The 27,440-nt window shown below is 37.0% G+C and overlaps 1 pseudogene; it reads right to left on the reverse strand.

Moving 5' to 3' along the window:
• Positions 1-22,526: 22,526 nt before the first annotated feature.
• LOC102124730 (BTB/POZ domain-containing protein 7 pseudogene) lies at positions 22,527-23,920 on the reverse strand (annotated as a pseudogene).
• Positions 23,921-27,440: the final 3,520 nt, after the last annotated feature.

The following is a 27,440-nucleotide window of genomic DNA, read 5'->3' on the forward strand; positions in this document are numbered from 1 at the left end:
TTCCATTGTAGATATACATATATATCTCCCATAGTTTCTTTATCCATTCATCTGTTGATGGACACTTTGGCTGATTCCTTATCTTAGCTATGGTGAATAGAAAGGAAGTCTATAGAGATATTCCTTTATTTAAAATCTGATTTTATTTCTACAAAGAAGCAAAATCTTTCCTTGTGCTCGTGTATATGTCAGTATTTATCACTCAAAATGGTATAGTGAAGCTAGGAAGGGTGAGATACGCTGGAAAGGTAACTTCTGAGATAAACTGGGGATCTAAAAGTCAGAGATAATAAGCTTTGTTTCTATGGTTCATAATTTCTTTGGGTGAATATTCCTGTTCTGAATTAGGGAAGACTTGCTTGAATGATAAAGAATTGCTCTGCCAACCACTTCTATGTATCATAAACTCCCCAAATGGTATCACAAACAGAAATGATTTTTTAAATTTATGCAATAGGATCGTTCCTGAGCTTAATGATGTGCTTTGTTATTCCCAATGTCTCAGTTTTGTTACATCTTATTATTAGAAATTATTTCATTTATACTATTATTATTTTGTATTGGTATTTATTTTTCCTATTCAAAATTGTAATATCCTGGTACATTTACTTATTTAGAAAGATTATTCTCCTAATCCAAATAATAAATTGCATCTTAACACCAAAATTAACCTTATTCTGTGAAGGCGTAGTTTCTTCATTCCTCTAAAAGGGACAATATGTTATAAATAATGAAGTGTAAATCCCATTTGGGTCATAGTTTCAGATGTTAAGAGATGTGAAGAGACAAAAAGTGAGACTAACAACAGGAAGTCTCTGTGTATCTTTTCATCTTCTAGCCTGTCAAAAACGTGGAAGTTTGTGCTGAACACAATGTCTAGAATTATAGTTCTAGTTGCCAACAAGAGTTACTGTGTCTGTTAAAAAGATAATTACAGCTACTTTACAATTCAAATCTATGTTCAGTTACCTTGTGAAATCTAAATGAATGCTAATCTGACCTTATGTTTCCAAAAGACACTATACTTCTTAACACTATTTTAAAAATTGAGGGTGACAAATACTTTCACATCTTCAAAACGGTTCTACATAAAACAAGCACTTCAACTATTACTTTGAACACAGTGAAAAATTTTAGCAACCATAAAATTCATCTCCCTGAAACCCTTAACATTTTCACATACTTCAGAAATGACTATTTACTCAACAGCTCACATTTGGGTATCTGTAGCAGTGAGGATCTAGACAGAAAACAGATAGCCTGCTCAAACTGAGTAATTCAACATAGTCTAATAAAGGTGGTGTTTAAAAGGGTGAATCTGGGAAACTAGCAAGGGATAGTGAAGTTCCCTATGCTGGCAAGAGCTGCAAGCCTTTACTTCCTGTAGGTCTTGTATAGCAGGTTCACTGTACACTGTTTACCACATGCCCAAGTCTAATGAGATGAAACACCTACACATAAAACAAATTACATGAAGTAGATTTATTACTTAAAGATAGGCAGCAAGGGACAGCAGAAACCTAGGATTCAAGATGAACTTCTCCCTCAAATCTCAGGAAAGCTGCCTGGGGCAGATGAAGTCCCATCTGCACTTGCTCCACTTGCACTAGTGATTAGTAGCCCTGGAAAGCAACCCACACCTGGTTTTATACCCTGGGAAAATGCGTCTTGCTTGATTAAAGCACTGAAGTCTGTTCTAAGAACGTCCTATCCTAAGAGACTCTGGAACTCAGACCAAGTTGTTCCAGAAAGCGCCTCCATATCTCCGGATGTTGCATTTCTAGAACTTTCCACAGTTATTCTTCAGAATTACAAGAAAGAAAGGAAGGAGAAACGGACTGGGCCAAGAATACTTGGAGAACTGTCTTGCAGGACCAAATGGATGTGGAGAGAAAGTAGTTATCAGAACCAGAAGAATGAGATCTGTTTTTAGAGTCTCAGCAAAAGGAGTGTGGCTTTCAATAAGGAGATACAAATAATTTCCTGTGACCTTGCCAAAAAAATAAATAAATAAATAAATAGTCAAAATAATGCGTATCCTATGTGCCCTCAAGTTTTATTTTTAATCCTCCTTGTGCCAAATTCCCTAGGAAGCCATAGGGTAAGGATATGAATTGATACAATGCACGCATGCCACCCTTCTGAGGCACAGAGCTGAATTAGGCAGAGTAGATAATGGAACCGGAGGAGGAAAAATAAAATGCATGGGACAACATAGAGTCAATTTGGAGACAACTTTCAACTAAGACATTATGATATATTATTTTCTATAGCACTATAATTCTCCCAAATTTTAAAGAATTAACCTCAAAACTGCTCTGGATAATTTATCCAAGGAACATGCATTTTACTATATCATTTTATGGTACAATTAGAAATATTGCCTTATCTAATATCCAAAACAACTGAATGGTAGTAGGTATTATTATCACAGAGTAACTAAGGTATTTAAATATGTTGTTCTAGGTCACACAGCTAAAAAATAAAGAACGAAAATGATTAAAACTATGAATACTATAAACTGAAGGTTGGTCATATTGTCCTTACTGCATGCCAAGGCATTGTTCTAAGAATTTTAAATGTATAAACTCATTCAGTGCAGGAAGTATCATCTGAATTACACATTATTATTATTATCCTCATTTTGCAGACTTAGTAAATTCAATTAGAGGAATAGTAAGCACTTTGTCCAAGGTCAAACTACTAGAGTCAGGATTCATCCTCAGGCCTTTTGGTGTCAAAGTCTGTGTATTTTGATACAAATTTTCATCAAGATTATACATTTGCTGAATGACTTAGGCAGGAAGTAAACAACATCACTGAAATAAATATTATATTTGGATTCAAATGTTGTCTGTAAATTAAATAGAAAAATAGAGATATATCAGTATAGCGTGAATGGAATTTTACTAAATTGAATGTATATTAAATTTTATATATCCTATAAAGGGACCATTTAGAGATAATGTCAATAAAATAGAGTTTTGTCACAAGATAATGATCTCCTGCTGTTATATAACCAAGAACATGAAGCCAAGTTATTTATTTTCAAAGCAGGGAAAATCAATCCCAGAATTATGTTCTATAACTGAAATTTTAGTTCTGTTATACAAAATGATGCATGTTGATTTAATAATTTTGCCTGATGGATGTTTGAGAGAGAAAATGACAGATGTTCTTTGCACCGTTGCAAGCTGGAGGCATTCTGACAGGCTTAGAAAATATACCTGTTGTATGTTTTCCCTAATCAGAAACAGTCATCCACAAAAGTGATGAGGTTGCACCACTGTTACAATCTGCACCTGCATGAATGAGATGATTTATGACCTGTTAAGAGTGCTGTAGTTTTTAACTTTAATCAGAACACAGTGGTCAACAATGCAGCCATAAGGTCTAAGAGAGCAGAATGTATATGTAATACTTAAAAACATGAACTGACAGCAAAACAACTACAGAAAGGTCTATTGTACTTGTATTAATCATGATTCAACTTTACCAGATATAACTCCAGTTATTGCTTACTTTGGTCCCAGTAGAAAACCATTTCAAGGTTTCACATAGCCTAGAGTACACCTAGAGACACCTAGCTCCCAGAAAAACATAATAATACATATTTCTGATGATACATTAAATAACACTGTGTATTTTAATATTTGTGATTGTTTTAAAAGTGGTTTCTAAATATTTATAATTCATTTCTTATGTACAGCCACCCAGAGAGTTAGATAGTTCTATAGTGATTTACTGAATAAACTGAGAAATAAAAAGAAAGTAGATGAAAAAAGAAAATCAGTAAAGGTGTTAGGTGTTCTGATTCCTACCCCATATACTTAAATCTAGTTATGCCACAAAACCCTCCATCCTTGCAAAATTATTTGCTTTTTAATAATATATGGCCTGCCACAGTTTGCTCTTTTTTGAACTGCTATTTCCTAAAATCAGAAAATGTGGTTTTTAAACGCATTTTAAAGCTAAAGTACCAAAGTGATTTATTAAGTGCAGATAATTTTCAAATATGTGGAAATAAATATTTCATAAAACTAAATATCTTCTTGACTACAAAGTCAGGAATTAATAAGTAAGTTATAAAACTTTTGTATATAAATTGAGTTTTAAGACCTTATTCTTAGATCTGGGGTTAATAAGTACCATGCCTCTTGTCCACCCACATTCTAAACAACTGAGGAATTGGACAAGAGAGACAGTCTATGGGTAGCAAATATTCACTGATGGGGCTGATGTAAAATATTGTTTATATATGCAAGAAAGTTGTCTTCCTGACACCAACCCTCAAATCTTAAGAGATGGACCCACATAATTACGTCAGTACAAAACCGGGCAGGCCATTCCAGGTAGGAATTTTCCCCTTTCATATTTCAGAGGTGGGTGAGCAAAGCAGAAGAGGTGCAGAGGATTTTCTCTTGGATTCACTCTCAGAGAAAAGAAGAGGAAAGACTGGACCACAAATGTGTGTTTGTTTATCCATTTCCAAACTCATTCAAGATATAACTTATGTCACCTCCCTCTAGGCAGAGTAAATAAAGAAAACATAGAAAGCCAGGATTATTATGCTATTATAGTTCTTTCCATTATCCATCACTACTCCAGTCATCTACACCTCTATTAATATTCTCTATACACAAGAGAATATGATTTGCTGCATGACAAATCATTTCAAATTTTGGTAGCTTAATTTAACAGCCACTATTTCTGTTTCTATTTACTGTTTCTCACCGTTCTCTGTTCTGACTTGGAAGATCTTGTTCCCATAGGTTGCTCGACCTGAATGGACTTGGCTGGAAAGTCTAAAGAGGCCTGTTTCACATCTCTGATCCCGAGTACTGATGGTGACTGGGGTGTCTTTGTTCTCTTCCACTTGGTCTCTCTCTCTCTGTCCTCACGATGCCTCAGCCTCCAGGACCTGTTAAGTCCAGCAGAAGAGCCTGGACTTCTTTACAACACGGCAACTAGGTTGCAAGAGAGCAAACGGGCAAGTTTCCAGACCTTTTAAGGGCTAATCCCAGAATTACTTGCATAATGTCACTTCTGGCAAATTCTACTGATCAAGACAAATCACAGATCCAAGTGGAGGAAAAGTAGACTCCATCTCCAGGTGGGAAAATGCACAAACAGTGATGGCAGAAATTATTGGCAGCCAAAGTTGCAGACAAGCTATTATTGCAACTCCCCGACCTCCACCAAAATTTTTCTTATTATATCGTATGCGTAACTAGCGTCCCAACCCAGGAGAGAGATATCCACCATCACAAACAATACATTGCCTATGATGCTTCTGTATGCAGATTTCCCTTCCTGGCCTCCTTTATTACATCCTGTATTCTAAATTAATTCTGTTTCATCTTTAGATTTAGAGCCGGTAGGCTGATGCTAAGTTATCAAGTGCATGTGACAGCGATTTAGGAACAATCCTTTAGTCTCCTTTTCCAGACTAATGGGTATGGCACTGTGTATATTGGGCATTGTGTACTGTTTGCATGTTGCTATAAATAAATACCTGAGACTGGGTAATTTATAAAGAAAACAGGTGTAATTGGATCAAGGTTCTGCAGGTTATAGGAAGCATGATGTTGGCATCCACTCAGCTTCTGGGGAGGCCTCAGCAAATTTACAATCATGGCAGAAGTTGACGTGCGAACAGGCACATCACATGCTCAGAGCAGAAGCCAGAGCAAGAAGGAGGAGGTGCCACACACCTAGAAATAATCAGATCTTGTGAGAATTCACTCACTCTCATGAGAACAGCACCAAGGGGATGGTGCTAAATCATTCACGAGAAAGTCACACCCGTGATCCAATCACCCCCACCAAGCCCCACCTGCAACATTGGAATTACAAGTTAGCATGAGACTTGGTGGGGATGCAGATCAAAATCATATCACACTCCATTCCTGATTTGAACATAATACTCATCTTCAGGGGAGGGCAAGAAGGATGACTAGATGCAGCCAGGTGGATCAGCTTCCACTGAGGGACCAAGATGCAGATTGGCATACCCCTGACAGATCTTCAGAGGGAAAGTACTAAGAGTGGATGTAGGGAAAACACAGAAGCTGGACTGAACGGGGAGAAAGCCAAGAACCCTGCATGGGGCTAACACACATCAACACTCATTCCCTGCCCACAGCAACTCCAGTGGGTTGGGTGTGTTGAACTAATAAGGAGCAACCTGCTCTAGCCACAGGCCTCTGGAACCTCAGAAGGAGGAGATCCCTTGACCACCATGGACATTTATGTTGGCAGAGAGAGCTGCTTAAAGAAGTGGTAGGGCCAGCAAGTTACCTGATATCGAGTCCAGAAGGTTTGGTGTGAGAGCGTCACTAGCAGAGCATGGCCAGGGACAGCCATCCCCCTAGGCTTGACTTGCTTCCATAGGAGATGTGATGTTTAATATTGAGCATCAACTTAATTGGATTGAAGGACACAAAGTTTGGTTTCTAGGTATGTCTGTGAGGGTATTGCTAAAGGAGATTAACATTTGAGTGAGTGAACTGGGAGATGCAGACCCACCCTCAATCTGGGTGGGCACCATCTGATCAGCTGCCAGCACAGCTAGGATAAAAGTAGACAGAGGAATGTGGAAGGACAAGACTGATTGAGTCTTGTGGCCTCCATCTCTCTCCTGTGCTGAATGCTTCCTGCCCTTGAACATTGTATTCCAAGTTCTTCAGCTTTTGGACTCTTGAATGTACATCAGTGGTTTGTCAAGGGCTATCAAGGTATGTCAAGGGCTATCAAGCCTTCGGCCATAGACTAAAGGCTGCATGGTCAGTTTCCCTACATTTGAGGTTTTGGGACTCGGACTGGCTTCCTGGCTCCTTAACTTGCATGCAAGTGGCGTATTGTGGGACTTTACCATGTGATCATGTAAGTCAATACTGCTTAATAAACTCCATTTTATATTCACATCTATCCTATTAGTCCTGTTCCTCTGGAGAATCCTGACTAATAAAGGAGACTTTAGCATTAGAGAAACTGCTAGATCTAATCTCTGAAGGGCAGACTTGCCCATCAGATGAGGCTGGTATAACCTAAGTACCTCTTGGTATGATTGTCTCTCCCAGGCCCCTAGCCTAGCCACACCTGCTTGCAGGGCAGTCTCGAGTGCCCTCGGGGTCCACACCATAGTTTCTGCACTAGTGAATCATGCCTGAGAACTCCAGTGTGGTGGTCCCTATTGCCACACACCAGTTCACTCTCTCCCTCCCCTAGAGCAGCTTCCTCTGGGCCCACAGTAACACCCACATGGCTTTGATGGATTGTGTCTGCACAGACAGTGATATGGTTAGGCTTTGGGTCCCAACCCAAATCTCATCTTGAATTATAACCCTCGTAATTCCCAAGTGTCAAGGGAGAGACATGGAGGAGGTAATTTAATCATGGGGGTGGCTTTCCCCATGCTGTTCCCATGATAGTGAGTTCTCATGAGATCTGATTATTTCTGTGAGGCTCTTACCCCTTCCCTCAGCATTTCTTCTTCCTGCCCCCTTGTGAAGAAGGTGGCTTGTTTTGTCCTCACCTTCTGCCATGATTTTAAGTTTTGTGAAGCCTCCCCAGCCATGCTGAACTGTGAGTCAATTAAACCTCTTTCCTTTATAAATTACCCAGTCTCAGGAAGTTCTTTATAGCAGTATGAAAACGGACCAATACAGGCAGGTTTTGCTTTCCTTGCCCTCCCCAGCATGCAGGAGTGCGGTTCGACCCCTCCCTCTGCTGATGGCCATTGCTGATGGAGTCTAGGTCAGCAGAGCCAGCAAGCCCTGATAACCCTGATGCCCAACCCTTGAGCTAACACTGCACAGAGAACAACCCTTGAGCTAACACTGCACAGAGAACAATGTATTCTCTTTGGCCCTGTGCAATCACTCCGCTTGTGGAGCACAGAAAAGGCACTGAGACCTGTACCCAGCAGTATACCACCTCGGCCAATATCATCTCCAACATGACCACACATCATTACTGGCAGGGGCCCCCATGCCACCCAAGCTGCAATGTTGCTGCCACTGTGGTGAATGCCTGCAGGGAGGCAGGTACTCAGCACCCACTAGCACTCTGCTGCAGTTGCTGAACCTTGGCCTCTGCAGTGCAGTGGGTTCCAAATCTCAAGGAGCCAGAAAACAAAATCAGGGCCCTATGTAAATCCCACAGAGTGACAGCACATAGTCCAAGGGTTGGGAACTGAGCATTGGCACCCTAAGATCTCCCAGAAATGAAGCCAGTTGGCTGAATTCACCTTATACCACAACCAAACCCTCAAGGTCATCAAATAGGATAAAAGAAAAAAAAAAATACATCTAAAAGCAACCTCAAAGACTGAAGATATGAGAGAGAATCAGTTCAATAACCCTGGAAATTCAAAAAGCCAAAGTGGCTTCCTTCAACCAAATGACTGCATCACCTCTCCAGCAAGAGTTCTGAGCTGGACTGAGATGACTTTTGAAATGTCAGAAAGAGAATTCAGAATACGGATAGGAATAAAGATCATTGAGCTACTGGAGTACTTTAAAACTCAATCCAAAGAAGCTAAATATCATGATAAAACAAGGCAGAAGCTGACAGACAATATAACCAGTATAGAAAAGAACACAACTGACCTGATAGAGCTGAATAACACACTGCAAGAATTTTATGATGCAATCACAAGCATTAATAGCAGAACAGACCAAGCAGAGGAACGGATCTCAGAGTTTGGAGACTGGCTTTCTGAAATTATACAGTCAGACAAGAATAGAGAAAAAGGAATAAAAGGAAGCAAACAAAACCTTCAAGAAATATGGGATTACGTAAAGAGACCAAGTCTACAACTCACAGGTATCCATGAAAGAGATGATGAGAATAGACCAATTTGGAAAATATATTTCAGGATATCATCCATGAGAATTTCCCCAACATAACTAGAGGGGCCAACATTCAAATTCAGTGACTGCAGAGGACTCCAGTAAGATACTTAAGAAGATCATCTGCAGGACACATAATCATCAGATTTACTAAGGATGAAATGGAAGAAAACATGTTAAAGGCAGCCACAGAGAAAAGTCAGGTCATCTGTGAAGCAAAACACATCAGACCAATAGTGGGTCTCTCAGCAGAAAGCCTACAAGCCAGAAGCAATTAGGGACCAATCTTCAACATTCTTAAAGAAAAGAAATTCAAACCCAGTATTTCATATCTGGTCTAACTAGGTTTCATAAGAGAAGGAGAAATAAGATCCTCTTCAGACAAGCAAATGCTGAGGGAATTCATTACCACTAGACCTGTCTTACAGGATCTCATGAAGAAAGCCCTAAATATGGAAAGGAAAGACCATTAACAGGCACTACAAAAACACACTGAGGTACACAGACCAGTGACACTATAGAGAAACCATATAAAGAAGTCTTCAAAACAACTGACTAACATCATGATAATGGGATAAAATCCACACATATAAATACTAACCTTGACTGTAAATTGGTTAAATGTCACAATCAAAAGGCACAGTTTGGCAATGTGGATAAATAATCAAGACCCATTGGTATGCTGTCTTCAAGAGACTCATCTGACATGCAAAGATACATAGGCTCAAAATAAAAGAATAGATAAAAACCTACCAATAAAATGTAAAACAGAAAAAAAACCCACAAGGGTTGTAATTCTAGTTTTTGTGACAAAACAGACCTCAAACCAACAAATACCAAAAAAGACAAAGAATTGCATTACATAATGGTAAATATTTCAATTCAACAAGAAGATCTAACTATTGTAAATACATATGCACCCAACACAGGAGCACCTAGATTTACAAAGCAAGTTCTTAGAGACCTTCAAACAGGCTTAGACTCCCACACAATAATAGTAGAAGACTTTAACACCCAACTGACACTCTACAGGTCATCAAGACAGAATATTAACAAAGATATTCAGGACCTAAACTCAACATTGGATCAAAGGGACCTGATAGGTATCTATAGAACTCTCCACCCAAAACCAACAGAATATACATTCTTATCACCACATGACAGTTACTCCAAAATGGATCACATAATCAAAAGTAAAACACTCCTCAGAAAATGCAAAGGAACTGAAATCATAACAGTTTCTCAGACCACAGCACAAACAAATTCAAAATCAAGACTAAGAAATTCACTCAAAACCACACAATAAAATGGAAATTGAATAGCCTACTCCTGAATGACTTTGGGATAAATAATGAAGTTAAGGCAGAAATCAAGAATTTCTTTGAAATGAATGAGAAAAAAGATATAACATAGCAGCATCTCTGGGACACAGCTAAGACAGTGGTAAGAGGGAAATCTATAGCACTAAATGCCCACATCAAAAAGTCAGAAAAATTTAACAAGCCTAACATTACAAGTAAAAGAACTAGAGAACAAAGAGTAAAGAAATCCGAAAGCTAGCAGAAGACAAGAAATAAGCAAAATCAGAGCTGACATGGAGATTGAGACACAAAAAAATTTTTAAAAATTAACAAATACAGGAACTGTTTCCTTTAAAAAATAATGAAATATAATTAATAAAATAGATAGGCAACTAGTTAGACTAATAAAGAAGAAAGCAGAGAAGATTCAAATAAACACAATCAGAAATGACAAGGGGGATATCACCACCGACCCTACAGAACTATGAACAGCAATGAGAGAATATTATGAACACCTCTGTGCACATAAACTGTAAAAACTAGAAGAAATGGATAAATCCCTGGACACATACACCCTCCCAAGACTGAAATAGGAAGAGACTGAATCCCTGGACAGACTAATAATGAGCTCTAAAATTGAAGCAGTAATAAATAGCCTACCAACAACAAAAAAAAAGCCCATTATCAGATGGATTCACAGCTAAATTCTACCAGATGTACAGAGAAGAGCTGGTACTATGCCTACTGAAACTATTTCAAAAAAAAAAAAAAAAAAAGAAAATGGAGGCATAGGAATTCCTTCCTAAGTTATCATTCTATGAGGCCAGCACCATCCTGACACCAAAACCTGGCAGAGATACAACTAAAAAAGAAAACTTCAGGCCAATATTCTTGACGAACATCCATGCAAAAATCCTCAACAAAATACTGGGAAACAGAATCCTGCAGCACATTGAAAACCTTGTCCACCACAATCAAATAGGATTTATCCCTGGGATGCAAGATTTTTTCAACATACCACAAATCAATAAATGTGATTTATCACATAAACTAACAACAATAACTACATGATTGTCTCAATAGATGCAAAAGGCTTTTGATAAAATTTTAACACCTCTTTATGTTAAAAACTCTCAATGAATTAGGCATTGAAGGAACATACCTCAAAATAATAAGAGCCATCTATGACAAACCCAGAGTCAACCTCATACTGTGGGCAAAAGCTAGAAACAGTCCCCTTAAAAATGACACAAGACAAGGATTTTCTTTCTCACCACTCCTATTTGACATAGTATTGGAAATCCTGGCTGGGGTAATCAGGCAAGAGAAAGAAATAAAGCACATTCAATAGGAAGTGAGGAAGTCAGACTACCCCTGTTTGCAGATGACATGACACTATGTATAGAAAACCCCATAGTCTCAGTTCAAAAGCTTCTTAAGCTGATAAACAACTTTTGCAAAGTCTCAGTATAGAAAATCCTGTGCAAAATCACCAAAATTACTATATGTCAACAACAGTTAAGCTGAGAGCCAAATCAGGATTGCAAATCCATTCACGATTTCCACAAAAATAACAAAATACCTAGAAATAAAACTAACCAGGGAGGTGAAAGAGCTCTGCAAGGAGAAGTACAAAGCACTGTTCAACAAAATCAGAGATGATACCAAAAAAATGTAAAACATGGATAAGGAGAATGAATATTGTTAAAATGTCCATACTGCCCAAAGCAATTTAGAGAGTCAATGCTATTAGTATTGCACTACCATTTACATTGACTCATTGAATTCTACCAGATGTACAAAGAAGAGCTGGTACCATGTCTGCTGAAACTCTTCCAAAACATTTGAAGAGTAGGAACTCCTCCCTAATTCATTTGAGGCCAGAATCATCCTGATACCAAAACTGACAGAGACACAGCCAAAAAAAAAAAGGAAAGAAGCAAGGGAAGGGGAGGGGAGAGGAGGGGAGGGGAGGGGAGAGGACGGGAGGGAGGGGAGGGGAGGGGAGGGGAGGGAAGGGAAGGGAAGGGAAGGGAAGGGAAGGGAAGGGAAGGGAAGGGAAGGGAAGGCTCCAGGCTTTCTCTGGAAAAAAATTATCCATTCTCTAATATGGATAGGATGCTCATGGATAGAAAGAATCAACTTAGTTAAAATGGCCATACATCCAAAAGCAATTTTTGGAGTCAATGCTATTCCTATTAAACTACCATTGACACTCTTCACAAGACTAGAAAAAAAAAAACTATTTTAAAATTCATGTGAAATAAAAACAGAGCCTGACTGGCCAAGGGAATCCTCAGCAAAAAGAACAAAGCTACAGGGCTACAGTAACCAAAACAGCATGGCACTGGTACAAAAAAATAGATACATAGACCAATGGGATAGAATAGAGTACCCAGAAATAAAGCCACACACCTATAATTAGCTGATCTCCAACAAACCTGACAAAAACAGGCAATGACTATTTTATAAATGGTGCTGGGATAACTGGGTAGCCATATGCAGAAAATTGAAATTGGACTCTTTCCTTATACCGTATACACAATTTAACTCAAGATGGATGTATTAGTCTGTTCTCACATTGCTATAAAGAATTATCTGAGAATGGGTAATTTATAAAGCTAAGAGATTGAATTGGCTCACTGTTTGTCAGGCTATACAGGAAGCATGGATGGGGAGGCCTCAGGAAACTTACTATCATGGCAGAAAGCAACAGGGAAGCAAGCACATCTTTACAAGACCAGCAGGAGAGAGAGCAAAGGAGGAAGTGTCACACAAATTTAAACAACTAGATCTCATGAGAACTCACTATCACAAGAACAGCAAGGGGGAAATCTACCTTCATGATTCAATCACCTTCCACCAGGTCACTCCACCAACACTGGGGATTACAATTCAACATGAGAATTAGGTGGACACAGAGCCAAACCGTATCAGTTGATTAAAGACTTAAATGTAAAACCCAATACTTTACAAACTCTGGAAGACATCCTGGGTAATATTATTCTGGACATAGGAATGGGCAAAGATTTCAAGATGAAAAATAACTAATGGGTACTAGGTATAATACCTGAATGACAAAATAATCTGTATTGCAAACCCCCATGACACAAGTTTGCCTATATTACAAACCTCCACATATAATCCTGAACTTACAAGGTACAAAAAATTATCTTCAGTTGATTATAATTCACTATTCAAAATAGATTATTTAGAGAAACAAACAAAATATTTTATTTAAACCTGGGACATAATCTTTTCAGGTAATATTTACCAGTGAATATATTTTATGTTCCTTGGGAATAAATTTATTAGGAGATAGGTTGAAACTTCAATTTTAATATTTTATTTGTTAAGATAGCACTGTGATTACTATTACCTCTTGAAGATATAGTTACTCTAAATTGTTTCATTATTAAGCTCAAGTTGGTAGCCATGAAGTACACAGAATTTTGCTGCTTAGAACTCCAGTCAAAACTAACTTGAAAGCAATGCCAGTGCATGACACACAGGAGTCCAGGCTCCATGAAAGGTTGACAACCATACTGATTGCTTAGGGAAGATATTTTTCAATCTGTCTGCAGAAGTCTCAAGTTCACAATTTTTTTTAAGAAAATTAAAAGAGAATTGGCACAGAAAATTAGAGCTACTGAAACTTAAACACTGAAAACAGTTAAAATAACAGAAAGCCAGCGAATACTAAAGCCTGATACATTTTTCTTGAATATGAAATTAATAGTAGGCTGTGTGGCTGAATCTGCTATACAGCTCGACAGTAATACTGATGTTGCTGCTTCCAGTAAAATCAAGAAACCAGCACACTATAATGGGAAGAAAATGCTGAAGTGAACAGTTTTGACTTCCACAGCCTGGTCCTCTGATACCTGTCCCAGATTCTTGGTGATAAATCATGTTTTCTCTATGTTTAAGGTTTCAAGTGGTTTCATCTTATCTCAAACTTGGAACTTATTATCAGTATTCTCATGGTCAATCACATCAGTGATCTGTGCAAAGCAAAAATTGAGGAGATGATGTCCTCTGTTTTGACTCTCTGTTTTAGTTTTCTGGGGCTTTCATAACAAAGTATCATGAACTGGGTGTCTTAAACAATGGATATTTATTGTCTTATAGTTTTGGAGACTAGAAGTCTGAAATCAGTGTCAGCAGTTTTTTCCTTTAGATGGCTGGAAGGGGAGAATCTCTTCCATGGCTATGTCTGAGCTTCTGGTGTTCTCAATTGTTCCTTGGCTTGAAGATGGCTTTCTTTTCCCCTGTGTCATTGCAACATTTTCCCTCTGTACATGTCTCTCTCTGTGTTTAAAGTTTCCCATTTTATAAGTGCAGTCATACCGGATTAGGGCCCACCCTAATGGTTTCATTTCATCTTGATTATCTACTGAAGTCCTATTTCCACATAAGGTCATATTAACAGGTACTGAGAGGTAAGACTGTAACATTTTTGGGGTAACACAATTCACACGATAACCATCATGAGACTAGAGAAAGTCTAAACTCCTAAACAGCACAGAGCAGGCTGTCAAGATCTGCCCTGTATTTTTCTTCTTCTCCTTATCTTTAGCATGATCCCCATCTCAATTTATACTCCAGATTATTGAAAAAGTGGTACTATAATTGCTCTGATTATACACCGCACTCTTTATGGTAGTGTCTCCTTTCAGTTGAAGGCTATTTCTAGACCAATTTGCTTTAAAAAAATAAAAATTATTTCCTTGTGCCTCCATAACCACAATCTCTCCAAGTATCTGTACCAAATAGCTTATTTAACATTTGACTTGACACAAGATTTCACCTTCTCAGACTTCCCACTTGTGTGAAAACTCAATCCATGTTTCCCACTGATTCCCACATGCTCAGATACTTTTCTGTATGTATGTTGTAGATAAGATTATTTTGTACATGTCCCTGACCTCTGGCTCATCATCAATAAGGATTTTTAGTCAAGAATTGAAAACACTATGTTGATGTGAGTTGTAAGACACAGGATGATGAGCTACCAGCTGCCATATTCTTTGCTATATAGAGGAGGAGTCGGGAGACTATGTATGGTTCCACAGGCCAACTCTGGCTGGCTGCCTGTTTTTGTATAGTCCATGAACTAGAATGGTTTGTATATGTTTGAATTGATGAAAATTTAAAAAAAAATCATGTTAAGTAATAATTATATAAAATTAGAATTGCAATGTCCATAAATAAAGTTTCATTGAAACACAGCCACACTTATTTTTCACTGGTACATTTTTATGGTTGCTTTCATGCTACAACAACAAAATTGAGTAGTTACAACAGAGACTACACGACCTGCAAGGCCTCAGCTATTATCTAGCCTTTTACAAAAATACTTTGATGACCCTTCTATAAAGTAATAAAATAAACTAGAGCAATGAAAAGAGTGAGATAAAGGAAGAACAAGATTGAAATGTAGAGTGAAAGAGAAAAAGAGAGATAAAGTATATACACAGGGAAGAGTATGGAAGACACTGAGTTTTAACAATCTCTGATTCCTACTATACCCCAGGTTCAGCAACAATCACAATCTTGAATTCTATGAGACATACCATATAAATTATGAAAAACATTTTTGTTGATTGCCTTTAATGGAACCATTAATAGTGCCCCTACCAATATACCTGTCTTTCTCCTATAGCTGTCTGTAAGTTCCTTGAGGGTAGTGATTATCTTATTTAATATATTACCGGCTGGGCATGGTGGCTCACACCTGTAATCCCAGCACTTTGGGAGGCTGAGGCAGGAGGATCACAAGGTCAGGAGATCAAGACCATCCTGGCTAACACCGTGAAAACCTGTCTCTACCATATATATATATAAAATTAGCTGGGCATAGTGGCGCGTGCCTGTAGTCCCAGCTACTTGGGAAGCTGAGACAGGACAATGGCGTGAACCTGGGATACAGAGCTTGCAGTGAGCCAAGACCTCACCACCACACTCCAGCCTGGGCAACACAGCGAGACTCTATCTCAAAAAAAAAAAAATATATATATATATATGTGTGTGTGTGTGTGTGTATATACACACACATATAACCTCAAATATACTGTTTAAGTTACTAAACACAAACTCATTGAATTAATAAATACAAAAATAAATATATGTTGGTTAAATTATACTAAAAGTGGGAGAGGGTATGGGTGGAAAAAAGTGGATGAAGACCCTTGTTTCTGAAGCACCGCTCTCTCTAAAATGTGTTATGAAGTGTTCCGTAAAATTACTCATATGGCTCTCTAAATCAACTTGAGTTTCTCATCAAATAAAAAACAATACAGTTTTTGCCATTGTCAATCAATCAAAATGAATTCCCAGTAGTAGCTGTGGCATTGTGATGAGTCCTGGTGACAGTCTGGTTCTTGCTGTGCTTTTATGTAAAGTCTACGTTTGGCCCATTCTGCATTCTATATAAAATCTAAGTCATTCTTCCTCCACCTTCTTCCTATATTAGGCTCTCTGTGGTTCACAGAAGTTCTATCATAAATATCTTAAACAAGAGAGAGGTTGCACATAATACTGTCACCATCATTACAAGCTTGTGGATTTTGGACATAAGGTTGTCAGTACTAGTAACACATTTTTGGAGAAAGAACTACAAGCTGACTAATAGTCAGTTTTATTTCCATTGGCAGAAATAACTTTAAGTGCTTAAAGGAGCACCCCAAACTTATTTAACTACGAAATTCTAGCTATGGAATTATGTGAGGTTTATAAACATCCCTTCCACTCCATTGCAAAGTATCATTTTGCTATCATAAAACTCTGAATACTAATACCAAGCTAATTGAGACTAGCATAAATGAATCAGGCATTGTAGAAAGTATACAGATGATTACAACCCAAGCCCAAGTGTAACTAAAATCAAGATCAGAATTGACTGAGATTGGCAGCTGAATTTTGTGTGACTGTTTAAATCTCATGGAGCTTTGCATGAACATTGCAGTTTATGGGCTTTGAAGTAAAACAAAAATATCAGTCTTCGAAACTCAACATATGTTCTAGCCATGTAAATTTGAAAAGGTATATAATTTCACCTAGCCTTAATTTTCTCATCTCTAAAATGGGATGATAATACCAACAATACAGAATTAATGGTAGTTGCAGATAAAGTAGTCAGCAAAATTTTTGGCACACAATAATTAAAATGTGACAAATATACAAGGGTAGAGAGATTCTGAGCCCTCAAAACTGTTTATCATAAATGTTTCTAAATCTATTATTACTATAATGCATTCTTTTACTCATATCTGATTACAAAAACCATGACGAGATTAACATAGTTTTACTTGTGCATAGCTTTATTGTTCTGCTAGACCCAGTAATCAAAAAGGGAAGTTCAATAAACAGGAAATAGTATGATGTTGTAAAGTAAGAAATGGAGATAATACTCCATGTCACATGAATAGTTTGGGAAATTCTAGATATATAGTCTATTGAAGAGATGTGGGTCATGATAGGTCATTTTAATAACATCAGTGTTTCTGCGTAGCCATGAGTTGTAGGACAAATAGGTATAAGAACAGGAGGACAGATCTGGGGCCAGTGTGTAATATTCAATGTCATCAGTGGATTGACTATATTTCCTCAATAGGTAATGAGATCCCTGGCCAGGAGGATATTGGCAACCAGTTGAACAAGTCATTATAGAAGGAATTCAATAAAACGTCAGAGGGCAGATTGGACTATTGGACCCTGTGTCCTTTAAGTTCCATTTCAACCCTGAAATTTGATCTCTCTATAATAAGCTGCATAAGGCTGCTCTCAATTGGATGTTTGAGAAACAGATCACACACACACACACACACACACACACACACACAGAGAGAGAGAGAGAGAGAGAGAGAGAGAGAGAGAGAGAGAGAGAGAGAGAGAATTTCCCATTCATCTCTGAGAATATTTATTTCTCTTTGGTAACCAGATAGTCAGCAACTATATCAAATGGCCTTACAAAATAAAACATTTAAATTCAATGTTGTTCTGTGGCAAATTTGTGGGAAGTCATGATGAATCCTGACATTTCCACAATTCAGTTCTACTGGCTTCTTATTAACTAGATGAGATATCCTCACAGCATAATGCTGCTGCCCCAAATGTTTAGAGAACATTTTATTATCTCACCCTAGTTGCTTCTCAGTGCTCCTCTACTTCTTATTTGGTTTTGTTAGAAATATGGCCTGGACCTTTACAGCCTAAACAGAGTAATGAAAATAATCAAGTTTATTTCCCAAATCTGGCTTGTTCATACGTTGAGTTCTGTTCAAATGGACTTTGGCACTGTCTGTCCTGTTTCTCTTTAGCTCTCTAAGGCAGAATTGGGGAAATTTCTGCCCCTTCTCAATTTTCTACAGAAAACTGAGCCTGTTTCTACTCTCAGTTTTTGGTAGAAAACTCTTGCTTAAAATATAAACACATAACACATAATCACATTTGGGGGAAGAAATTATATAATTACACAAAGACAGAGGACATCCTACTAATTATGTACCTGGTTTTCATCAATAAGGGAAAGTTTAGCACCTTAATTTGAAGTCTGGTAACATTTCTCAAAAAAAAAAAAAAAAAAAAAAAAAAAAGTGTAAGTTTAGCCCAGCCTACAGATTTCTCAAAATAAAGAAATTTGCTGCAAATGTTTTCACTTTTAGACAAATAAAACTTAGCAACTTTTAAATTACTCTTTTCCAGCCACCAAAATATACTGAAAACCAAACAGTTTCAAATACAAACATTTTTCCTTATTTATTTTGGCCAAAATTATTAAAATTATGTCTTTATAATGCACAAATAAAATGCAGTTCTTGATATATAAATACAAATTCAGAAAACTTGCTGTCTATAAGTGCAAAGCCAATGTAGTGAGACCAAGGGCTGTAGTTTCCTTCTCACATTAAGGATTAAGGTATAAGTTCATACAGTACCACATGAATTTCTCAGGGGGTTATTTCAGAGCCATTTACTTTCTTACAGTAGCTCTGTTCTTGATGCTCTTTTCTCCCTACGTACCATCTTTCTCCTGTGCTTCATCTCACCAGCTTTCAACATTTTAAGCTAATATGACAAGCGTTAAAGTTCATGCAAGCCACAAAATCTGGCTTGAAACCTTAGCTGATGGATAGTCTTTGAGGTTCTCATAAGTAAAAAGTCTTGTAAGCCCTTGGAGAAGAAATCATTCAAAAACAACCTTCCCGAATCTTTTACAACCCAGCAAAACAAAGAAGAAACTTTTCTTTCTATGAAATAACTGGAAATTAAAGTTCTGGTAAAGAAAATGTTCCATCCATTGGAGATTATTACATTACATTGACAATATTTGGAAATTCCTTATCCTAGTATGAGAAAGTAACATCATTTAAGCATTAACAAATTACTGTAAATTTTTTATGACTGTAATATGGTACACTGTCATGCCCTTACATTCTAAAACAACAACAAAATTTGTTTAAGCATAGGAATGTTAGCTTTGTCTAAAATGACAACTATTTTAATAGGTTCCCTAGTATACCTCATTTTGTAGATTTTAGTTTTATGTATATGTTTTATTTTTTATTTATGTAGATACATAGTAGATATATATATTTATGAGGTACATGAGATATTTTGTTATAGGCATGCAGTGTGTTGTAATTACATCAGAGTAAATGGGGTATCCATCACCTCAAGCACTTATTTTTTTGTGGTATAAATATTCCAATTATGCTCTTTTGGTTATTTTTAAATGTACAATAAATCGTTGGGTATAGTCACCTTGTTGTACTATCAAATACTAGATCTTATTCATTGTATCTAACTATATTTTTGTAAACATTAACCATCCTCACTTCACTCCATCCCAACTACCCTTCCCAGCCTCTGTGACCATTATTATATTCTCTATCTCCTTGAGTTCAATTGTTTTAAATTTTTAGCTCTCATAAAGAAGTTAGAATATACGAAGTTTGTATTTCTGTGCCTGGCTTATTTCACTTAACAACATGTCCTCCAATTTCATCTATGTTGTTGCAAATGACAGGATCTTACTCTTTTTTATGGCTGAATAGTACTCTATTGTGTACGTATCCCTCATTTTCTTTACCCATTCATCTGCTGATGGACACTTGGGTTGTTCCCAAACCTTAGCTACCCTGAACAGTGATGCAACGAACACGGAAAGGCAGATATCTCTTCAATACGCTGATTTCCTTTCTTTTGGATATATACCCAGCAGTGGGATTGCTGAATTATGTGGTAGCTCTATTTTTAGTTTTCTCAGGAACTTTCAAAATTTTCTCCATAGTAGTTTTACGAATTAACATTCCCAAGAGAAGTGTATGAAGCTTCCCTTTCCTTCACATCTCATCAGCATTTGTTATTGCCTGTCTTTTGGATAAAAGCTATTTTAACTAGAGTAAGATGATATCTCATTGTAGTTTTGATTTATATTTCTCAGGTTATCAATGATGTTGAGCACCTTTTCATATATCTTTTTGCCATTTGTATGTCTTCCTTTGGGAAATGTTTATTCAAATCTTTTCCCAGTGTTTTTATCAGATTATTAGATTTTCTTCTATTGAGTTAGTGAGCTCCTTATAAATTCTGGCTGTTAATCCCTTGTCTGATGAACAGTTTCCAAATATTTTCTCCCATTCTGTGGATTTTCTCTTCACTTCGTTGATTGCTAACTTTGCTGTGCAGATTTTTAACCTAATGTAATCACATTGGTCCATTTTTGCTTTGGTTGCCTGTGCTTGTGGGGTATTACTCAAGAAATACTTGCCCAGTCCAAAGTCCTGGAGAATTTTATCAATGTTTTCTTTTAGACATAGTTAAGTCAAGTAATGTGGTTCTTTCCATTTTTTATTTTGCTCAGGATAGCTTTAGTTGTTCTATATCTCTCATGGTTCCTTAAAAGTTTTAGGATTATTTTCTACTTCTGTGAAGAATGTCATAGATACTTTGATAGGGATTGCATTGAATCTGTAGACAGCTTTGGGTCATATAGACATTTTAACAATACTGATTCTTCCAATCCATTAACATAGAATATCTTTCTATTTTTTTTGTGCCCTCTTCAATTTCTTGCATTGATGTTTTATAGCTTTTATTGTAGAGATTTTTCACTACCTTAAGTTTATCCCTAGGTATTTTATTTTATTTGTGGCTATTGTAAATGGGATTACATTGTTGATTTATTTTTCAGGTTGTTCACTATTGGCATATAGAAATGCTACATATAGATTTTTAGATGTTAATTTTGTATCCTGCAACTTTACTGAATTTGTTTATCAGTTTGAATAGTTTTTTGGTGGAGTCTTCAGTTGTTTATTTATTTATTTATTTATTTATTTATTTATTTACTTTTTTTCGCTTTGTCATTTGCTATTTAATGTTCAAACATTGAAAGTAATTGATTTATTACCAGACACCTCTTTCCTTAGAGCCTTTCACCCTCCCGGTCTGGGCTAGACTGAAAGCCCACTAGACCTACCATGTGGCTGACGCCTGGGATCTCCCTTTGCTTCCTTTCCGTGCTGGGCTCCATTTTCTAGATCCTTCACTTCTGTGTTCTTGGTTTGCTTCGTCATTTGGTGGAATATGTTCTCAGCAGCTGCCTGAGTGGGGAAGCAAGGGAAATATCCCTGCTCAGGCAGTTTTTTGAGGTATAACTGAAAAATGCCTTTATTTAGCCTTACACTTGATTGACTATTTGTCTAAATATAGGATTTTGTGTTTAAAATAATTTTCCATCAGCTTTTGGAAGGCACTACTTCACTGTATTGTGGTATTCAGTTGTTGCTACTGAAAATTTCAATACCATCTGATTCCTATTTCTTTGCATGGAACCTAATTTTTCTCCTCCCTGCAACATTTTTAAATTGTCTCTTTTCCCCTAGTGTTCTGAAAAAGAAACTTTTTATATAGAAATTCCTTTAGTTTTGGAAATATTTCTTATATTACTCCTTAGATACTGTCTTCTCTTCACTTTTCTCTGGTATATATATATCTCTAAAGCCACTATTTGTTAGATATTAGACCCTGGATGAATACTCTAATTTTCTTATTTGTCTCCACTCATCTCTTCATTATTATTTACTTTCTAGATTTCCTCAACTGTACCTTTCAATGCTTCCATTATATCTTTCATTTCTGCTATCTTATTTTGAAGAGCTCCTGTTTTTACTGTAATAGCATCCTGTTTATGTCTCACTGATTCCATAAAAAGTTCTTTTACATAAGGATGTTTTGATTCTACTGAAGTTTTTCTTCTGCTCCCTTCATTGTCTGTTTCCTCCAGGACTTTGTTCTTTTTTCTCTGATCTCTGTCTCAATTTGGAAGCTTTCCTCAAATGTCCAGTTATCCTTGGATGGGTTTTCATATGTAAGACTGAGGCAGTAAACAGCTGTTTGAAAGCTCTGCTGCACAGGCAGGCCTGCTGACTGTAGTCTCCTCTTGTGCAAGCATGTTAAATTCCAAGAACAGTGCTATGTGGTAAAGTTCCATGGCTTCTTCTGCCCTGGTCATGTTTGGCTTCCCTGCGACAAGAGCCTGAACTTCACTGAGACTCCCCACAGAGGGGCTACAGTGCAAAACAGAGAGGTCCACCACGTCGGTATACATACAGTATAATATCACTTTTGCACCTTTTTTTGGTATAATGGACTCATCTATTATAATTCTTGTGGGGGTCCTCAAAGTTCGGTCTGTGATTTCTTCACCAGTTCGTATCCTCCTTTGTAATAAATTTCGAAAAAATGGGGACCGTGCAGAAATAACAGCCTTGTGGGCTTTGAGCTCTTCATCTAAACAGTTCTGATTTCCACCAAAAGCTTCAACCAGTTCCGAGTCTGAAGAAAAACCAAGGAGGACATCATAATAACACATGTAATCAAAGAGTCCACGCATATCTACATCAAGGGAATTTGGTGTTCCAAATTCTTCACTAAGCTGAACAAGGATATCGACATTTTGAAACCTTGAGTCCTCCATTCCAAACTCTCCTGTATAAAAATAGTGAAGCAAAGCAGAAAACATGGGCATATCAATACCAGATGTATTGATGTCCATTATTATCTCTGCCCCATACTCAGGTGAGGAAGAAAGCAGTGTTTTAAAAAATGGACACCTTGCTGCCAAAATGGCACTATGAACAGGGAAACAAGTTTCTTGAAATATTAAGTCTACATCAGTACAATACTTGTACTCATAAAGATCAGCATATCTTTCTGCAATGTCTGGGCTTCTGGTCTAGCCAAACTGGCATGTAGAGAAAGCTCGTTTAATGCTGACGTTCCCTCATATTCCTCCACTAAAGCATTGACATCTCTAACATCCCACCCAGAGAGGAGTTCTCGCATCTGCTTGGCATGATCGGCAGACCTATTAGATTTCCGACGCTTAATAAACTTCTTTTTGAGGGTGGCAAGGCCAGAGGTTCTCTTTTTTTTGTCTTGTGATTTCTCATGGCCATGGTCAAGGCTATACAATTTTGATTCACAACCATAGCCTTGGTGAGAATAGGATGATGTCCCTATAAAAGTCTGCTGGGCCTGTGAATTTCCCCCTACCCTCAGTGAACATGAATGAGGATAATTAGATGCATTAGCACCCATTTTCTTCAGTCACTCAGGCATTCCGTCTGCGGGTTCTTCAGAGTATAATCCCAGAGCCTTTATGAACCTTCAACCCTGGATCCAGCAGCCTCTTTTCATCCATCTCCCGGAGGCTCCTCCCGCCGCTGCTGCTGCCGCTGGGACTGCTGCCGTCGCCCCCGCCGCCGCCGCCACCAGCACCGCAGTCCGCACCCGCGCCAGCACCCTCAGCCATCCTCCTCCCACCGCCGCCACCGCCCTCTCCTCTTCTGTCAGTGGCTCAGGCTCTGGGACTGCTCTAGGTTCCCCTCGCCGCCATCTTGACTCCTAGAGGGAGCAGGAGGGGCTGGGCTCGGCCCAGTTGTTTATTTATTTATTTATTTTCCAAATGTAAGATTATATCATCTGCAAAAAAGAATAATTTGACTTCTTCCAATTTTGATGCCTTTTATTTTGTTCTCTTGTTTGATTGCTCTAGCTGGGATTTCCAATACTATGTTGAATAATGGTGGTGAAAGTGAGCAGCATTGTCTTATTCCAGATCTTAGAAGAAAGACTTTGAGTTTTCCCCAATCAGTATGATACTAGCTGTGGGTCTGTCACATATGGCCTCTATTGTATTGAGGTATGTTCCTTTTACACTTAGTTTTTTGAGGGATTTTTTTTTTATCATAAAGGGATATTAAATTTCATCAAAGGTGTTTTCACCCACTATTGAAATGATCGTATGATGTTTGTCCTTCATTCTGTTTATGTGATGTATCACATTGATTGATTTGCATATTTCAAGATCCATTCTTGCATCCCTGGGATAAATCCCATTTGGTCATAAAGAATGATCTTCTAGATGTGTTGTTGATTTCAGTTAGCTAGTATTTTGTTGAGAATTATCTCATCAAGATAAATCAGGGATATTAACCTGTAGTTTACTTTTCCTAATGTGTCTTTGTCTGGTTTTGTTATGAGGGTAATACTGGCCTAATAGAATGAGTTTGATAGTACTCCCTTCTGTCATATTTTTTCAGAATAGTTTGAGTAAGACTGGTATTAGTTTTTCTTTATATGTTTGGTGAAATTCAGCAATGAATTGGTATTCGTTTTTTCTTTACATGTTTAGTGAAATTCAGCCATCAAGTCCTGGGTTTTTCTTTCTGGGAGGCCTATTTATCACCACTTTAATTGTATTAATTGTTACTGATCTCTTCAGGTTTTAGATTTATTTATTGTCCAGTCTTGTAAGGTTGCATTTGTGTATTTCTTGTAATAAATTTATCATTTCTTCTAGCTTTCCACTTATTGACATATTACTTACTCAGAGTAGCCTCTAAAATCCTTTGAATTTCTGCCTGGTATCAGCTGAAACATCTACATGTTTATCTCTAATTTTATTTATTTGGGTTTTTCCTCTCCTTTTGTCCTCAGCTAGGCTAATTTTTTTCTTTGTTTATTTCCTTGATCTTTTCTACTGCTTTATTCATTTCAATTTTATATGTTCCTGCTCTTATTTTTATTATATCTTATTAATTTTGAGTTTGGTTTGTTCTTACTTTTTGAGTTCTTTGTGATGCATTGTTATGTTTTTTATTTGAAGTTTTTTTGTTTTTGCTTTTGTTTTTTACTTTTTTGATGTAGGCACTTACTGCTATAAAATTTCCTGTTAGTATTGCTTTTGTTGTATGCTATAGAATTTAGTATATTGTGCTTCCATTTTTATTTGTTTAAAGAAACTTTTAAATTTCTTTCTTAATTTTATCATTGATCCATTGATCATTAAGGAGCATAGTGTTTAATTTCCATGTATTTGCACAGTTTCCAAAATTCCTTATGTTATACAATTCTACTTTTATTCCATTGTGGTTAGAGAACATCCTTAATATATTTTCACATTTTTAAATTATTTAAGACTTGTTTTGTGACCTAACATATAGTCTATCCTTGAGAATGATTCATATGCTGAAGAGAAAAGAATGTGTATTCTGCATCCATTGGATGAAATATTCTGTGAATATCTATTAGGTTCATTTAGTCTACAGTGCAGATTAAGCCTAATGTTTCTCTTTTGATTTTCTGTCTAGATTATCTGTCCAGTGATGAAATTGGGATGTTAGTCTCCAGCTATTATCATATTGCAGTGCATCTCTCTCCATAAATCTAATAATATTTGCTTTCTATATTGGGGCACTCCAGTTTTAGATACATATATACTTACAATTGTTATGCCCTCTTGCTGAATTGTCTCCTTTATCATTATATAATGACTTTCTTTGTTTCAGCTTATAATTTTTATCTTGAAATCTATTTTGCCTCATATAAATACAGCTACTCTTACTCTTTTTTGTTTTCATTGTCATGGAATATCTTCCATCCCATTGTTTTTAGTCTATTTGTGTCTTTACAGATGAAGTGTGTTTCTTGTAGGCAACAAATCAAAGATCCTTCTTTGTTATCCATTTAGCCACTCTATGTCTTTTGATTGGAAAGCTTGGTCCATTCACACTTACTGATAAGTAAGAACTTATTCCTGCATTTTGCTATTTTTGTTGTTGTTGTTGTTCATTTTGTGGTCTACTCTTCCTTCTTTTCTTTCTTCCTGTCTTCTTTTAAGTAAGATGTTTTTCTCAGGTGGTATGCTTTAATTTCTTTTTTTGTGTGTGTGTAACTGTTACATGTTTTTTGATTTTACATTACCATAAGGCTTACAAATAATCTATTTTTTAATGGGTTCCTTCCAAAAGGGAAATTTAAAAATCTACAACAAATTACACCAAATTATTTAAAAATTATAAGGACCCAGCCTCTCTCTCCACACTAGAGAATCAGCCTTAGACAGAAAAGTTAAACAATGAAGATGCTCAGGTCAGGTCTCTCCACCCAAATACAAATCCCAGAGTAGGGAGGTTGGAACTGGGATGGTGTGGGCAGCCCTAGCTGCTGGAGATTGTTGACCATGTGAGGAGGGGGCAAGGGTGAGAGAGAGGCTATCCCAAGGTAAAAAAGTAGGTCTCCAAGGACAAATTCTAAGAAAATTCCACTGAATACAAATAATATCTTATAATCCATTATTTTAAAAGTGTGACAACATAGCACCAACTGCATAAACAAACTAATAAAGAAGCAAAGAAAAAACTAATAAAAGCTTTACACTTTAATTTCATCCCCTCTGCTTTCTTACTTCTTGTTTCTATTTATATCTTATACTATCTATGTCTTGAAAAGTTTTTATTATTTTTGATAGGTTCATGTTTTAGTCTTTTTACTCAAGATATGAGTAGTTTACACACCACAATTATAGTGTTATAATATTTTGTGTTTTCTTTTGTGTACTTACTATTACCTGTGAGTTTTGAACCTTCAGATGATTTTTTATTGTTTATTAACATCATTTTTTTCAGATTGAAGAACTGCCATCAGCATTTCTTGTAGTACAGGTCTGGTGTGGATGAAATTCCTCAGTTTTGTTCGTCTGGGAAAGTATTTCTCTTTCATGTTTGAAGGATATTTTCCCTGGATGTACATTTCTAGTATGAAAGTTTTTCTCTGTTAGCAGTTTCCTGTCAGGTTTCCACTGGGAGTCTGCTGCCAGACATATTGGTGATCCTTTATATGTTATTTGTTTCTTCTCTCTTGCTGCTTTTAGGATTCTTTCTTTATCCTTGACCTTTGGGAATTTGATTATTAAATGTATTGAGTAGTTTTC

This window comes from Macaca fascicularis, chromosome 5, assembly GCF_037993035.2.
Source record: "Macaca fascicularis isolate 582-1 chromosome 5, T2T-MFA8v1.1".
Taxonomy (NCBI): Eukaryota; Metazoa; Chordata; class Mammalia; order Primates; family Cercopithecidae; genus Macaca; species Macaca fascicularis.